Here is a 16,250-nt window from a genome sequence, read left to right as displayed (position 1 = left end):
AGAACTCATTTGCTCACATGGCTTCAATTTCCACCTCCATGTGGATGATACCTAAATCTACATCTTCAGCCGTGATCTCGCTCCATCTCTGCAGTCCTGCTTTCAAGACATGTCTACTTGGATGTCCTCCTATCACTTCAACCTTAATATGTCTAAAACAGAACTTCTTATCTTCCCAACCAAACCCTGTCCTCCTCTCACTTTCCCATCACTATTGATGATGCCACCATCCTTCTTATCTCACAAGCCTGTAACCGTGGTGTTTTCCTTGACTGCTCTTTCTCATTCAACCCATGTACTCCATCCATCACTAAGTCCTTTCGATTCAACCTTCAGAGCAACGCTAAACCCCACCCTTTCCTTTCCATCCAAACTGCTACCTCGTTAATCCAATCACTTATCCTATCCCACCTTGATTACTGTATCGGCCTCCTTGCTGACTTTTCGGCCTCCTGTCTTTCCCCACTCCAATCCATACTTCACTCTGCTGCCTGGATCATTTTTCTACAAAGGCATTCAGGCCATATTTCTCTACTCCTCAAGAAACTCCAGTGGTTGGCCTTCCACCTCCACATTAAACTCCTCACCATTGGCTTTAAAGCACTCAATCTCCTTATCCTCTCCTACCTCACCTCACTACTCCCGTACTACAGAACTGTCTGCATGCTTCACTCCTCTAATGCTAACCTCCTCATTATACCTTAGTCTCATCTATCTCACTGCCTACCTCTCGCCCACCTCCAGCCTCTGGCCTTATACTCCCTCCCTTCCTCATATATTATTATTATTATTATTATTATTATTATTATTATTATTATTATTATGGGATTTGTTAAGTGCTTGCTATGTGCCAAGCACTGTTCTAAGTGCTGGGGTAAATACAAGGTAATCAGGTTGCCCCACGAGGAGCTCACACTCTTCATCCCTATTTTACAGATGAGGTAATTGAGGCACAGAGAAGTTAAGTGACTTGCCCAAAGTCACACAGCTAACAAGCGGCAAAGTGGGGATTAGAATCCATGACCTCTGACTCCCAAGCCCATGCTCTTTCCGTTAAACTACCCATATCTGACAGACAAGTACTCTCCCTCCTGTCAAAGCCCTATAGAAGACACATCTTCTCTAAGAGGCCTTCCCTGACTAAGCCTGACTTTCCTCTTCATATTTATTTGTATTAATGTTTGTCTCCCCCTGTAGACTGCAAGCTCATTGTGGGAAGGGAATGTGTCTGTTTATTGTTGTACTGTACTCTCCTATGCACATAGTATAGTGCTGTGTATGCAGTAAGCACTCAATACAATTGAATGAATGAATGAATTAGAAGAAGAGATTAGAAATGAGCCAAGGAAATAGTGAGGGAGGACCTGGAGGTAGGGACAGTGAAGAAAGGGAGAAGTTGCCAAGGGGAGTACAAAAGTGTTCATAATGAAGAAAGAATGGCATGGGATTTCTTTGACAGGGGTTTCAGGTGTAAAATGGATTTTGACTCTGAAGCCCAAAATCAATTTCTACTTTTGCTTGCTTTCTCTAGCAAAGTTCCAGAGGTTTGCCAAACTGGAGAGAGGGTTAATGTCTTTCATTTAGGAACATCTGAATTCAGATCTAGCACAGATTCTGAGTGGAATGGTGCTGGGTGGTCTTCACCCCCACCCTAATGGGAGTTTTTTCATCTCAGAAAACCCAGGTCACCAAACTCCGTTGTGTCTGCAAAAACTGGCAGTCTCTGCTCAAAGGGAGGCCCAGATTTGTAAACAGTAGGCAGTGTGACAAGCCAGCAGGGGTTGAAATCCATTGGCAGAGTCATACAGAAATACTCAAGGAAGCATCACCCTGGCTCTTTGCCTGGCCCTCACGAGCACTATGCATTCTTCACTTTCATGAACAAGAGGAAAAAAATAATCAGACTTTTTTTGTTTAAATAAAAGCTGAAAGGAAATGCAAGCTCAGTTTAGGGTCAGGGGTGGGAGTGCTGCTTCTCATACTTCCTTTCATAGAGATAGTGGGTTGGAGTGTCACACAGTAGGTGCACTGAACTACGGATTTCAGGGAAACAGGGTAGTAGGAACCTGGTATATTGCACTATGAAGAGCCCTCTAAGAGCAGTCCCAAATGGGCATAATTAGTAAAAATGATGGTAGGGTTGGGAGATAGGGTAGGGATGATCTCCCTTAGACACTAGTGCCCTGCATGAGTAATAATAATAATGATAATAGTATTTATTAAGTGCTTACTATGTGCGAAGCACTGTTCTAAGTGCTGGGGAGGTTACAAGGTGATCAGGTTGTCCCACAGGGGGCTCACAGTCTTAATCCTCATGTTACAGATGAGGTAACTGAGGCACAGAGAAGTTAAGTGACTTGCCCAAAGTCACACAGCTGTCAGATGGCGGAGCCAGGATTTGAACCCATGACCTCTGACTCCAAAGCCTGGGCTCTTTCCACTGAGCCACGCTGCAGGACTTTTTAAAAGTCCTGAAGGGCAGGACTTTTTTTAAGTGCTTACTATGTACCAAGCACTGTTCTAAGCACTGGGGCAGACACAAGGAAAGCAGTATGGTATAGTAGATAGAGTCCTGGCATGGGAGTGAGAAGGTCACGGGTTCTCATCCTGGCTCTGCCACTTGTCCACTGTGTGACCTTGGGCAAGTCACTTCACTTCTCTGGGCCTCAGTTACCTCATCTGTAAAATGGAGAGTTGAGTCTGTGAGCCCCATGTGGGACAGGGACTGCATCCAACCCGATTAGTTCGTATCCACCCCAGCGCTTAATACAGTACTGATACACAGTAAGCGCTTAACAAATACCATTACTACTACTACTCCTACAGGTTATCATGTTGGGCACATGAACCTATCAGTAATTTTATTTATCCCTTTGCTCTTCCCCTCTCCCAACCCCAAAGCACTTATATACATATCTGTAATTTTATTTATTTGTATTGATGTCTGTCTCCCCCACTCTAGACTGTGAGCTTGTTGTGGGCAGGGAATGTCACTGTTTATTGTTGTAGTTCCCCAAGCATTTAGTACAGTGTTCTGCATACAGTAAGTGCTCAAGAAATACTACTGAATGAGTGAATGAATTCCCTGTCCTGCATGGGGTTCACATCTAGGTTGGTCCGCAGAATGATGTGCTGAGAGCAATCAATGAGTGGTGTTTTTTAAACACTTAGTGTGTACAGAGCACTGTACTAAGCACTTGGGAGAGTGCTTAATATAACAGAGTTGATAACCCCCAGATCTTCCTCCACAGTTCTTCCATTTCACTTCCCAGTCTCCACTTTCCCCAACCAGTGGTTGTTTCCTCTGGCCACTCCCATGCATGCCCCAAGGCAGTCAGTGAATTTGACAAGATCTATACCCACGTAATTGTGATCCCAACCGAGTCCCAGAATTGCAATCCTGCATCCCCACTTAACTTGTACAGATGTTCTTTCAGGCTCAGAGCAGGGAAAAAAATGTGTACGTGAATTCCTGAAGCCAATCAGACATGGCAGTGCCCACATCAAACACCTCCAGAACTTCTAAGCCATCAGAGCATGTTTAGAAAAGTAAAAGGATAAAGGAGTTTTAAACATTAATAAAAAATAAAACTTTCTTCATTCATGCCAGATGACAACTCTACACAATATCACAATAACTTTGGGTACCTTGGCTATTTCCCCTCTGTTCATCTCAGGCACTGTGCTCATGAATCCACAGTTTTATGCAGTGTGTCATCAAAGGATCACATTTACAAATACGATTAAAAAGCAAAATAAAATCACTTGAGATAAAGAGGCCCCCTCCTGCTGGCACACTGGAAGGGTCGGAATTGATCTCCTGGCACACACAGACTCAAACATCTGCCAATAACACTCAGCAATTAGTCAGAGCTACAGTATACAGTGTTGTAGTCAAAGGTTACAGTGAAATCAACATCTTCTCCCAATAAAGGAACTTAACCCTTCTGTGTTTACTTAAAGTCACAAAAGGTCAAATTTTCCTTGAATTATGTAAGTTATATGCACAATAAATCAGTGTTTTTGATCAGAGATTCAATTTCCTTCACAGAGCACAGAGGTTATATATTCTACTTAGGAAAATCCTTTTACGTAGTGATGCTATCAAGATAAACACATTGTGTGCCATGAAGCAAAAATGGAAATCATTTGATAGATTGAATATATTTTTCATCATTGTACAATTTGTTTCCATTTTGCATGTCACCGATTTTAGTTAAAGGAGCGCTCTTGGTTAGTTTCACTTTCCTGGTACTTTGGCTTTCTCATTTACTGGTATTGATAATCTATGCTATGGGTACTAGTTTCAAACAGGAAGCATCAGATGCTGCCTTAAACCAGTTTCCAATGATACTTTAAAAGATGCTTCATGGCGAGGTTTCTGTTCAGACTAAGTTTGGGAAACTAAATCTGTATCTTCATGTGGCCGTTCTAATGGCAGGTTGATATACCTTATAGAATCCACATGTTTCTGTAAGACCCTAATGATCCTAATCATATTTGGCACATTAGCCAGCTAGTGGATTTGATACTAGTATTTTTGTTGGCATTCAGTATGCCATTCACTCAAAAGCATCAGATTGAGGTTGTGCAGGTGGAAAACTACTTCCAAGAGATTGCTTCAAGGGGTTTGCCTGCTGATTGGTATAAGAGTGTACTTGGTGTAGGAGTGTAACTCATTGGTAGCTGCAGCTTGGTGGTCCTAAAGGCTGACAGCTTCCCCCTATTCCTCATCAGCCTGTCTGGATTCAGGGGTCAGCCCTAAGACTTGTCCAGTTGACAGTGAGGCAGGGAGGGTAGGCTAAAAGGTGGAAAGAAGCTTTCCCTAATTAGCCTCTCATCTCTGCACCCTATTTTCTCTTCCTTCTGTGTCACCTAAGACTAACTTCGTCTTCCAGGCCCACTGTCCCTCTCTTTAGCATCACCTATGCATTTAAGCCTATACCCTCTAGCAATTTTGATACATATCCTTACACTTTATTGATTCCCCAATCTGTAATTGATTTCAATGCATGTCTTCCCACTAGATTGGAAGCTCCCTGAGGGCACAGATAGTATCTACCAACTTTGTTGAACTCTCCCAAATGCTCAGTACAGTGCTCTGCCCACAGTAAGTGCTCAATAAATTCCACTGATTGACTGAAAGACACAAAATTTATCCTGTCAATCAAGAGGTCCAGTAGACATTTGGGTTAATGGATGGGCTCTGAGGTGGAATACAAGATTTATTATTTCAAATAATATTGTAATAATAATCAACTAACAATGATAGTGGAATTTGTTAGGTGTTTACTACGTGTCAAGCACTGTACTAGTGCTGTGGTAGATACAAGACAATCAAGTGGGACACAGTACCTGTCCCACCTGGAGCTCACAGTCAAGTGGAAGGGAGAACAGCTCCTGTCTGTATTTTGCAAGGCCCACGAACATTGAATTGCCACCCCAAATGAGGTTTGCCATGGGCATAGCCAAGCCAAAAAAGCAATTTTCTACAGAAAAATTCACTTCCTAAAATGCATCTGGACTCATCATAGACACAGTATAGTGTAAGCTTGTTGTGGACAAGGAATGTCACTGTTTATTGTTGTGTTTAGTGTGTTTCCCAAGTGCTTAGTACAGTGCTCTGTACTCAGTAAGCGCTCAATAATTTCGATTGAATGAATGAATGAACTTTTATGGGAAACTTTGGAGACTGTATTAACTTCTATCAGGCAAAAACTCCTCACCCTCGGCTTCAAGGCTCTCCATCACCTCGCCCCCTCCTACCTCACCTCCCTTCTCTCCTTCTCCAGCCCAGCCTGCACCCTCCACTCCTCTGCCGCTAATCTCCTCACTGTGCCTCATTCTCGCCTGTCCTGCCGTCGACCCCCTGCCCAAATCTTCCCCCTGGCCTGGAATGCCCTCCCTCCACAACTCTCCAAGCTAGCTCTCTTCCTCCCTTCAAAGCCCTACTGAGAGCTCACCTCCTCCAGGAGGCCTTCCCAGACTGAGCCCCCTCCTTCCTCTCCCCGTACTACCCCTCCTCACCCCCCTGCCTTACCTCCTTCCCTTCCCCACAGCACCTATATATATGTATATGTTTGTACATATTTATTACTCTATTTTACTTGTACATATTTATTCTATTTATTTTATTTTGTTAATATGTTTTGTTTTGTTGTCTGTCTCCCCCTTCTAGACTGTGATCCCGCTGTTGGGTAGGGACTGTCTCTATATGTTGCAAACTTGTACTTCCCAAGCGCTTAGTACAGTGCTCTGCACACAGTAAGTGCTCAATAAATATGATTGAATGAATGAATAAATGAACTTCTATTTAAATTCATTTTGGTCTCCAAACTTGTCCTGTTAGGCAGTGATCTCTTTGAGGCAACCCAGCACAGGGTCATAACTGTGCTTCTCTCAATCCCTCTCGAACTCCACGTTAGACATATTTTTTATTTGTTTTTTTTTAAACAATTACACTTCCTTCAACTGCAGATTTGCCAGAAGAATGTGCATAGTTTTTGAGAACACAAAAACATGAGATATGTTAGTTAAGAACAGAGGAGAAAAACAACATCAATACCAACAATGTAAACCTTATAAAGGGAAACACTTTGTGCTGTCAATAGACTGTGATGAATGATGAAAGGTTTGGGAGGCAGGCCAGGAAAGTAATCCAGATACATCAGGAGGCAACTTGTAAACAAGTCTGCAAAATCCTGTGTGAGAATTCAGTTTAGAGAGACCTCATACTGTGAGATTTAAAAAGCCTCCTATGGATACAAAGGCAGAAAAGAAAGAAGGCATCAGAAAAATAATGCAGACAAAACATTTTTACCTCCTCAAAACAGAATTGAGAGAACTGTATTTGCCCTACAGAAGCCAGTCACACTCTCACTTTAAACAGCTGCAGGGAGAGGGAGAAAATCATTCTGTCACAGATGTGAAAGCTGGTAATAACAGTTTGTAGAAAAGGCGGAATGTAGAGCCTGGTCTTCATAAGTGCTATTTACGGTGCAACAGAGAGAAATATATTGGTGATATTTTCTAAGAGGAACACTTAACTACTGTACTTATTTTATATTATTTTATAAATACTGTATGGTATTAAGCACTTACTATGTGCCAGGCCCTGTACTAAACGCTGAGTAGATACAAGCTTATCAAGTTGGACACAGTCCCTGTCCCACATGAGGCTCACAGTCATAATCCCCATTTTACAGATGAGGTAACTGAGGCACCGGCAAGTGAAGTGAGTTGCCCAAGATCACACAGGTTGCAGAGCAGGGATTAGAATTCAGGTTCTTCTGACTCCAAGGCCAGTGCTCTATCCACTAAGCAATGTTGCTTTTCAGCAATATTTATAAATATTTAAAATGAGAAAACCTATATTGAGTCAAATTGTGACAGAACCATCTCTTTATTTAGAGCTTTTATTATTCTACTTAGACTGTGAACTCCATGTGAGACAGGGACTGTGTCCAACCTAATTATCTTTCATCTACCCTAGCACTTAGTTCAGTGGTTGGCACATAGTAAGTCCTTAATAAATATCATCATTATTATTAAGAACGTAAAATGATTTATAGACAGCATTACTGTTACTATTAGTAATAATAATGATGATAATGACATTTATTGAGAGCCTATCAGTCATAATAGTAGCTCTGCACACAGTAAGTTCTTAATAGAAACCAATTATTCATTCATTCATTCATTCAATCGTATTTATTGAACGCTTACTGTGTGCAGAGCACTGTACTAATCAATCAATCAATCAATCGTATTTATTGAGCGCTTACTATGTGCAGAGCACTGTACTAAGCGCTTGGGAAGTACAAGTTGGCAACATATAGAGACGGTCCCTACCCAACAGTGGGCTCACAGTCTAGAAGGGGGAGACAGAGAACAAAACAAAACATATTAACAAAATAAAATAAGTAGAATAGATATATACAAGTAAAATAAATAAATAGAGTAATAAATACGTACAAACATATATACATATATACAGGTGTTGTGGGGAAGGGAAGGAGGTAAGGCAGGGGGTATGGAGAGGGGGAGGAGGGGAGAGGAAGGAGGGGGCTCAGTCTGGGAAGGCCTCCTGGAGGAGGTGAGCTCTCAGTAGGGCCTTGAAGGGAGGAAGAGAGCTACCTTGGCGGATATGGGGAAGGAGGGCATTCCAGGCCAGGGGGAGGACGTGGGCTGGGGGTCGATGGCGGGACAGGCGAGAACGAGGCACAATGGCAGTATTTATTGAGTACCAGTGGGTATGGTGGACTATGTTAGGCAACTGGGAAGTACAGAATAATGTAGTGACATTTTCCCTGCCCTCAAGGAGTTTATATTTTAATGGGGAAGATGGAAAAATATTTACAACTAGAGAGTGGACAATTTTTTCTATGCATGAGTGCTAGGGAGCATGTAAATAAATTCATAGATTGGACTGCTTCTGGTGGCTCTACCATTTTACTTCTGTGTGACCTTGGGCAAATGACTTTACTTCTCTGTACCTCAGTTACCTCATCGGCAAAATGGGGATTGAGACTGTGAGCCCCAAGTGGGACAGGGACTGTGTGCAAACCGCTATGCTTTTATCCACCCCAGTGATTAGTACAGTACCTGGCACATAGTAAGCGCTTAAACAAATACCATCATTTTTATTGTTACTATATTCTTATTCTGATACGCACAATTTTTGCAATACAGGCATTAGCCAAATAATCAGTGATATTTATTGAGTGTTTACTATGTACAGAATACTGTACTAAACACTATAATCCTCCATTGCTGAGGTTAAAAAGTCCTTATAATAATAATAATGGCATTCATTAAGCACTTACTACGAGCAAAGCATGTTCTAAGGGCTAGAGAGGTTACAAGGTGTTCAAGTTGTCCCACCGGGGGCTCACAGTCTTAATCCCCATTTTACAGATAAGGTAACTGAGGCACAGAGATTAAGTGACTTGCCCAGAGTCACACAGCTGACAATTGACAGATCCGGGATTTGAACCTCTGACTCCAAAGCCCATGCTCTTTTCCACCGAGCCAGGCTGCTTCTCTGCTTCTCTTATGTGACAGGTACCCCCAAATACCATATTTTGAATAAATGCCCAGATACTGGAGTTTGTATTATTAAGAAGCATCCATTTAGTATCAATTTGAGCTGGATGTGTTTGTGAATGCTCAGGCAATAGAGAAGAATCATTGTGATATACCTATGGAGAAATTTTTTCTGCACTACACATCTTTTTTTTCCAGCTAATCAATTGGTGGTATTTACTGAGAAATGGCACCTGCGCTCTTCCCCTCCCTAGACTTATTCCCCTCCCTGACCTGTCCCTTTAGACTCCCGCCCTCTTCTCTCCTCACCTGACCTGATCAAGTATCTTCTCTAACTGGGCTGGGCTTCAATAAACGTTGTATCACTTCTACCTCAGTCTTTCCTCCCAACTGAAAATATTTTGTGTCTGCATGATTTTTACATTAGACTGTAAGCTCCTCAATGGCAGGGATCATGTTTTTGATCTCAATTACTACTCTTCCAAGTGCAGAGGGCAGTGCTCTGCATGAAGAAGGTACTAAGTAGAAATGATGAATTGATCAATAAAATGAAGAAAGAACTGTTTGGCTACTAATAATTTTTGAACTGTTTCATTAAGTGGATCTAGTTCTGTTGATAAGAAACTACCACCCACACCCATGAATACCCTTTTGGCTATAATACATACAAGAATAATCTCCAATTCCAATACTTTCTCCCTGAATCTTAGCTTTCCTTTACTTTTAGCAGATGGAGTGTCAATCTTGCTGCTTTTCAGTGAATGTTTATCCCCCATTGCACTCTGATGTTTTCTTTGATTTATTTTCCTCTCCCCCTATTTAAAAAATATTCCTTCTGCTTCTGGGGATCCCTTATTCCCTTTTTTTAAAAAATCTGGGAGTCTTTTATCTTCCTGTGGTCTGGGCCCTCTGTCTGACCTAATCTGTCTGATCTTGGCCTAAGGCAGGATCTAATCCCACTTTTCTCTTTTCCATCAGCTAATTTTGACCTGCTTCTGGGCAGCTGGAATATATACCCACCCCTCCCACCCAACCAACTCCCCTTCCTCACACACACTTTTCCATCTAAATTGAACCAGATGACATTCTTGCATTAGCCACGATTATGCCCCTGTTCTCCACACCTAAAACACTTCAGCATGCTCCAGCTATCCTGAAAGACACCCTTGAGCTACATTTTAGCAGGTGTGTGCCTTTCCCACTGTACACAAATGACCCACTTTTGTCCCCTAAGAAAAAAATCCCAGGTAGATGCTTTATTCCAACCTTCCCTTATCAAATTTCCTCTCTCATCTGTATTTTCTTGGGTAGAGCCCAAAGATCCTATCTGCAAGGGGGTAACATTACATGACTATTTCCAGCAAAATGCAATATCTTCTGCTATCACTATTTCATTCTTGATTAGAAGATACCAAATTACTAAATTGAATGTATCTATTAATTGTGTTACTACAAAATTTCATCCAGCAACCATCCTGGAGCCAGAATTAGAACCCAGGTCCTCTGACGTCCAGGCCCATGCTTTACCCACTAAGCCACGCTGCTCCCATTCTCTCCGTCCCCTGAGTGATGTGGTCTATTTCCTTCATCCTCAAACAAGGTGCTTGTTGCCAAGCACTCTGAGCTTGGGTGCCACTAGTCAGCTAAAGGGGTGGTCCATGGAACTAATTCATATAATAATGTCAGTTGTCTCAGTTTTTAGAAGCCAAATGAGAAAACCTAGACGTTTTCATTGCTTACTATACACTGACTTCTTTGGGATCTGCTTTTGAAAGTTATTATTTTTTGACATGAATCCTTACGTCAAATTTGAACTTGCATGACATCATAAATTTAGAATTTGTTTGTTTCCACACTTAAACTACAGATTTAACAAAATACTTTTTTTAAAAAATAGCCTCATTAAGACATAATTGGATGTGTCTTGTGAAGTAATGAGGGGTGTCTCAGATTAGGGAGCAGTGGGAGGCTGAAGAACTATGAGATAAATTTAGGTATCTTTGGTTAAATAATTAAATAATCATAGACCGGAGCTTCCTTTCCCTTCACAGCATGGTCCTTTCTCCACAGTCTTTTTGTGAGGAGTCAACAAAATGCATTATAAGACAGGGAACATCTCTTAACTTTTCTACTTTTTCTCCCTGTAGCAGTTTTCCTTTCCTCTTTTGGAAACATTAAAGCTTCCACTATCTGGTCTTTCTACACCTGCTTTCTCTCTTCTTTCTTCTTCCCTTCCAAGTCCATGATCGGTACTCACCAGGCTCCTTGGTCTCTTACAGAGAAAACAATGCCAAGTTCTGCACAGGTGCTGCCTCCTACTCTCCTCGAAGTAGCTCTTCTTGCTTCATCTCCAACTCCTATATTGCTTCATTCCACAATATTTTCTCACCCTTCTCTTCTCCATCACTTCCTGCAGTAGGAGGAACTACCTCAACCCATCCCACTGTCTCCTATGGTAACCATATTTTTTTTAACCCAAGAGCCTTCACTTCCTCCCTGTAATAATAATAATAGCATTTATGAAGTGCTTACTATGTGCAAAGCACTGTTCTAAGTGCTGGGGAGGTTACAAGGTGATCCGGTTGTCCCATGTGGGGCTCACAGTCTTAATTCCCATTTTACAGATGAGGGAACTAAGGCACAGAGAAGTTGTGACTTGCCCAAAGTCACACAGCTAACAATTGGCAGATCCAGGATTCAAACCCATGACCTCTGACTTCAAAGCCTGGGCTCTTTCCCCTGAGCCACGCTGCTTCTCAAGGTAAGGTAAAGAGAGAACAGGTATTACAAAAGAATCAATCAATTGTATTTATTGAGCACTTAGTGCATGCAGAGCACTGTACTGAGTGCTTGGGAGAGTAGAATATAACAGAGCTGGTAAACACATTCCTTGCTCACAATGAGTTTAGAATCCAGAGGGGGAGCATACATTAATCTTGTCTTATGCTGTCAAGTTGTCTCCGACCCACAGTGACACTATGGACACATCTCTCCCAGAATGCCCCACCTCCATCTGCCATCATTCCGGTAGTGTATACATAGAGTTCTCTTGGTAAAGTATGGAAGTGGTTTACCATTGCCCCTTCTACGCAGTAAAATTGAGTCTCTGACCTTGATTCTTTCCCATGATGCTGCTGCTGCCCAGCACAGGAAAGTCTTGACTTGTAGAAGATTACCTTCTACTCGCTAGCCACTGGCCAAGCTAGGACTGGAATGGATATACCTCTGCTTGACTCTCCCTCCAGTAGTCAAGACTGGTAGGGTACTGAAAACTCTCCAGGTGTGACTCTGAGAGGGTCATACGTTAATATAAATATGTAAATTGTGGAAGTGTTGTGGTGCTGAGGAAGGGGTAAATAAAGGGTGCAAATGCAAGTGCAAAGGTAACATAGAAGGGAGTAGGAGAAGATGGAATGAGGTCTTATTCAGGAAGGCCTCTTGGAAAATTCAACATAAAAAGAGACCATAAAGTTCTGAAAAAGGTCCTTCTTCAGGAGCTAAATCCATTTATCATCTGGATTGGGGAAGTTCAAGTTAGGGTTTTAATTCCATCAGAAACACTATCCCACTTGCCTCTCATCCTCGGCAGGGGGCAGCTCCTGGAAGGGTTGTTTGGTTTTCACACCATTACTATTCTTTTTCATTCAGATGTAGTTTCTCTTCCCTCTAATGTGGGCTCATTTGGCTCCTGCTGTGCTAAAGAACAGGTCTTGTCTAGACTTGTCTTACACTCTGGAGTCGTTTCCGACCCACATCTCTCCCAGAACACGTCCCTCTCCATCTGCTATTGTTCTGGTAGTGGATACAGAGAGTTTTCTTGGTAAAAATATGGAAGTGGTTAAGCATTGCCTCCTTCCTCACAGTAAATTCTAGTCTCCACTCCTCTCCAATCTCCCATCCTCTTGTCTCTCCTCACTTCAATCCATACTTCACGCCGCTGCCCAGATTGTCTTTGTCCAGAAACGCTCTGGGCATGTTACTCCCCCACCTCAAAAATCTCCAGTGGCTACCAATCAACCTACGCATCAGGCAGAAACTCCTCACCCTCTGCTTCAAGGCTCTCCATCACCTCGCCCCCTCCTACCTCACCTCCCTTCTCTCCTTCTACAGCCCAGCCCGCACCCTCCACTCCTCTGCCGCTAATCTCCTCACCGTGCCTCGTTCTTGCCTGTCCCGCGGTCAACCCACGGCCCACGTCATCCCCCTGGCCTGGAATGCCCTCCCTCCCCACATCCGCCAAGCTAGCTCTCTTCCTCCCTTCAAGGCCCTACTGAGAGCTCACCTCCTCCAGGAGGCCTTCCCAGACTGAGCCCCCTCCTTCCTCTCCCCCTCGTCCCCCTCTCCATTCCCACGCCTTACTTCCTTCCCTTCCCCACAGCACCTGTATATATGTATATATGTTTGTACATATTTATTACTCTATTTATTTATTTATTTTACTTGTACATATCTTTTCTATTTATTTTATTTTGTCACTATGTTTTGTTTTGTTCTCTGTCTCCCCCTTCTAGACTGTGAGCCCACTGTTGGGTAGGGACCGTCTCTATATGTTGCCAACTTGTACTTCCCAAGTGCTTAGTTCAGTGCTCTGCACACAGTAAGTGCTCAATAAATATGATTGATTGATGATTGATTGACTCTCTCACCTGCTGCTGCTGCCCAGCATAGGTGAATTTTGACTTGTAGCAGATTGCCTTCCACTCGCTAGCCACTGGCCAAGCTAGGACTGGAATGGGTATGCCTCTGTTTGACTCTCCCTCCCATAGCTGAGACTGGTAGAGTACTGGAAACTCTTCAGGTGTGACCCTGAGAGGGGGAATTCAGAGGTAGCAACATAAAATTAGGAGTCACTTAGTCTATCCCCCTGCCTTCAAACAGAACCATCCCCTTCTTCTTCATTTACAATATTTTACGGGTCTGCCTCTCCTGTTCCCCACTTAAAACCACCATTTCTCATGCTCAGTCTCTTCCATGGGCTCCTCTTCCACCTCTCACCTCTTAACTGTAGGGCTTCCTCAAGGTTCCCATAGCCAAGACTGGTAAAGTATTGTAAACTCTCTAGGTGTGACCCTGAGAGGGGAAAGAACAGGTAGCTGAGACAAATTCCAACAGAATGCCTTAAACCCTGTGTTATCTCTCTAAGGATGAGCTCCACTTCTCATAAATAAAAATACTAACAATTATTTTCCCACTACATCATGATCAATTTGACATTTGTTTTAAAGTACTTGTTAGGTGCTTACTATGTTCCAGGCACTGCACTAAGCACTGGGGTAGATATGAGATAATCAGGTTGGACACAATCCCTGTCCAACATGGGGCTTGCATTCTAAGTAGACGTTTCTGTTCACTCACTTTAATCAGATAGATTGGTCTACTTTCGGCAAGAACATTTTGAATAGATTTTTCCAGCACGAATATCCATTTTTGACTTGATTCTGCTTAGGGAAAAAGCAGATCTCCAGCTTCAAACACTTGTAAGAATTCCCCCATAGGGACAAGGGGAATGTTTGCAGAGTCAGGTAACACCGATTTACCTCAGTGCCATTCTAGAGAACTCTGATGTCTCCACACCCTTACCTATTGGACAGATGGTCTTTCAGGATTTTCCATTTGCTTCCAAACCTTCCACCTTTACCCCTCTACCACTGCCTGCCTGGGCAGTGCCAGGAAAACTAAATAAAATAGGGTTTAGCCAGCAGTTTTGTTTACAACTTTACATAAAAGATAAATAAAAGGGTGTCTGCCTTCTGTTGTCTCAAACCAGTGGAAGGAGGCTGGCTGAAAATGAGCAAACAGTGAAAGCAGAAGCCTTCCCCGAGGCAGACTCTAAGAACAGTGCCTTAGGATACACTCTGAAAGAGAAATCAAAGCTCTGGGAAATTAACTGCAGCCCTTTCAACAATAGAGTTCAGCTGATCTATGTAAAATGCAACTAAAACTGCCGTTGCAAATCCTCCTTTCATTGCATGGACAACCAGGCTGCAGTACTAAGGAATGCAGCTTCTGGATTTGTGAGGGGGCGGGGGAAGGCGGAATGGGCATTTCCTTTGCTCCATGCAGACTCATGGGAAGCTGGGTGGAGCCAGGCCAAGGACACAGATCTCTTGATTCCTAAATCAGTCTCAAATCCAACAGACCCTGTTACTTGAACTGAAATGTAATTAAAGTGAGTTCAATGAAAAAGACTGATTGCCCCAGTGACTATTTCAGACTATTCAGATTTCAGTTCTTGACGAAGCTGCTCATTGCCCCATGAAAACACATTTCCCATTTCTTGATACATAGTTTTGATCTAGCAATTACTGAAAAGTTTAAGTGCTTGTGTACCAAGCCCTTTCCAAATGCTTCACTTCAGCCCAACTCATAAACAGATGGTAAACGAGCAATCAGTATAAAACCCATTTCGTTGTGATAATCTGATGTAAACCAGGCACTGATTCATATGCTCAATCCAAACAAACATACCTGTAGACCATCAAACATGAATTTCTTCCATACTTTTGTACTATACACTGTTCTATTCTTATTTTGCCAGAGGGCCATTACTTTCTTCTTGGGCAAAAGTAGTATTTAAGATGCAAAGGAAAAGCTGTAGGGTGGTTAGACTCATTCAGCCACATGCAAACAGGAAAAAACCTCAGAAAACGTTTGCACCACCAACTGTAAGGGTAATTGGTGTGACTATGGAGGAACAGCAGCACACTGACCTCTCCTCTACGGAAATCCAGGGTCAAAGCTGCCTTGATAATGGGCAACTTCCCCTCTCATCCTCATTTGCTCTGGAGTCAGCCCAGCCAGGCCTAGACCCAAGCCTTTTAAAAAACAAAATAGAATAAAATAAAATAAAAATACCATCCCGACTGCCTGATTTAACTCTCTAATCGCTTAGTGCCTTGACACGATTATTCTAGGTAATGATTAGGACTGTGCCCTCATTCAGTTTCTGATTGCAACTGCTGCTGCGCCTGCTTTAGTTTCAGAAGAATTCAGTGCTGGAGCTGGAATGGAAGCTGGGTCCCTCAGTTCCCACATTAAAACGATTTCACTTGCCCAGCCAGTTTCCCTTATTATGAATTTATGATAAGTGATCCAAATTTCAAGGAGACCACAGCCAAGAAAAACGCCCAAAATCCATACGTGCTTTATATTTGCTACATAGTGGAGCTAGTTTATATTTACATAATGAAGTAGCGGTGTTATTT

General features: G+C 42.6%; 2 non-coding genes across 2 annotated transcripts; both read right to left on the bottom strand.

Moving 5' to 3' along the window:
- Nucleotides 1–12,205: 12,205 nt before the first annotated feature.
- On the bottom strand, nucleotides 12,206–12,343 carry LOC119935415. Its single transcript, XR_005453299.1, has one exon. It is a non-coding gene; the product is annotated as a small nucleolar RNA SNORA7 (small nucleolar RNA).
- A 1,380-nt stretch (nucleotides 12,344–13,723) lies between these two features.
- On the bottom strand, nucleotides 13,724–13,861 carry LOC119935325. Its single transcript, XR_005453210.1, has one exon. It is a non-coding gene; the product is annotated as a small nucleolar RNA SNORA7 (small nucleolar RNA).
- Nucleotides 13,862–16,250: the final 2,389 nt, after the last annotated feature.

This window comes from Tachyglossus aculeatus, chromosome 11, assembly GCF_015852505.1.
Source record: "Tachyglossus aculeatus isolate mTacAcu1 chromosome 11, mTacAcu1.pri, whole genome shotgun sequence".
In the NCBI taxonomy this organism is placed as follows: Eukaryota; Metazoa; Chordata; class Mammalia; order Monotremata; family Tachyglossidae; genus Tachyglossus; species Tachyglossus aculeatus.
The sequence above is the reverse complement of the archived record's forward strand: the minus strand, read 5'-3'. Positions and strand labels throughout refer to the sequence as shown.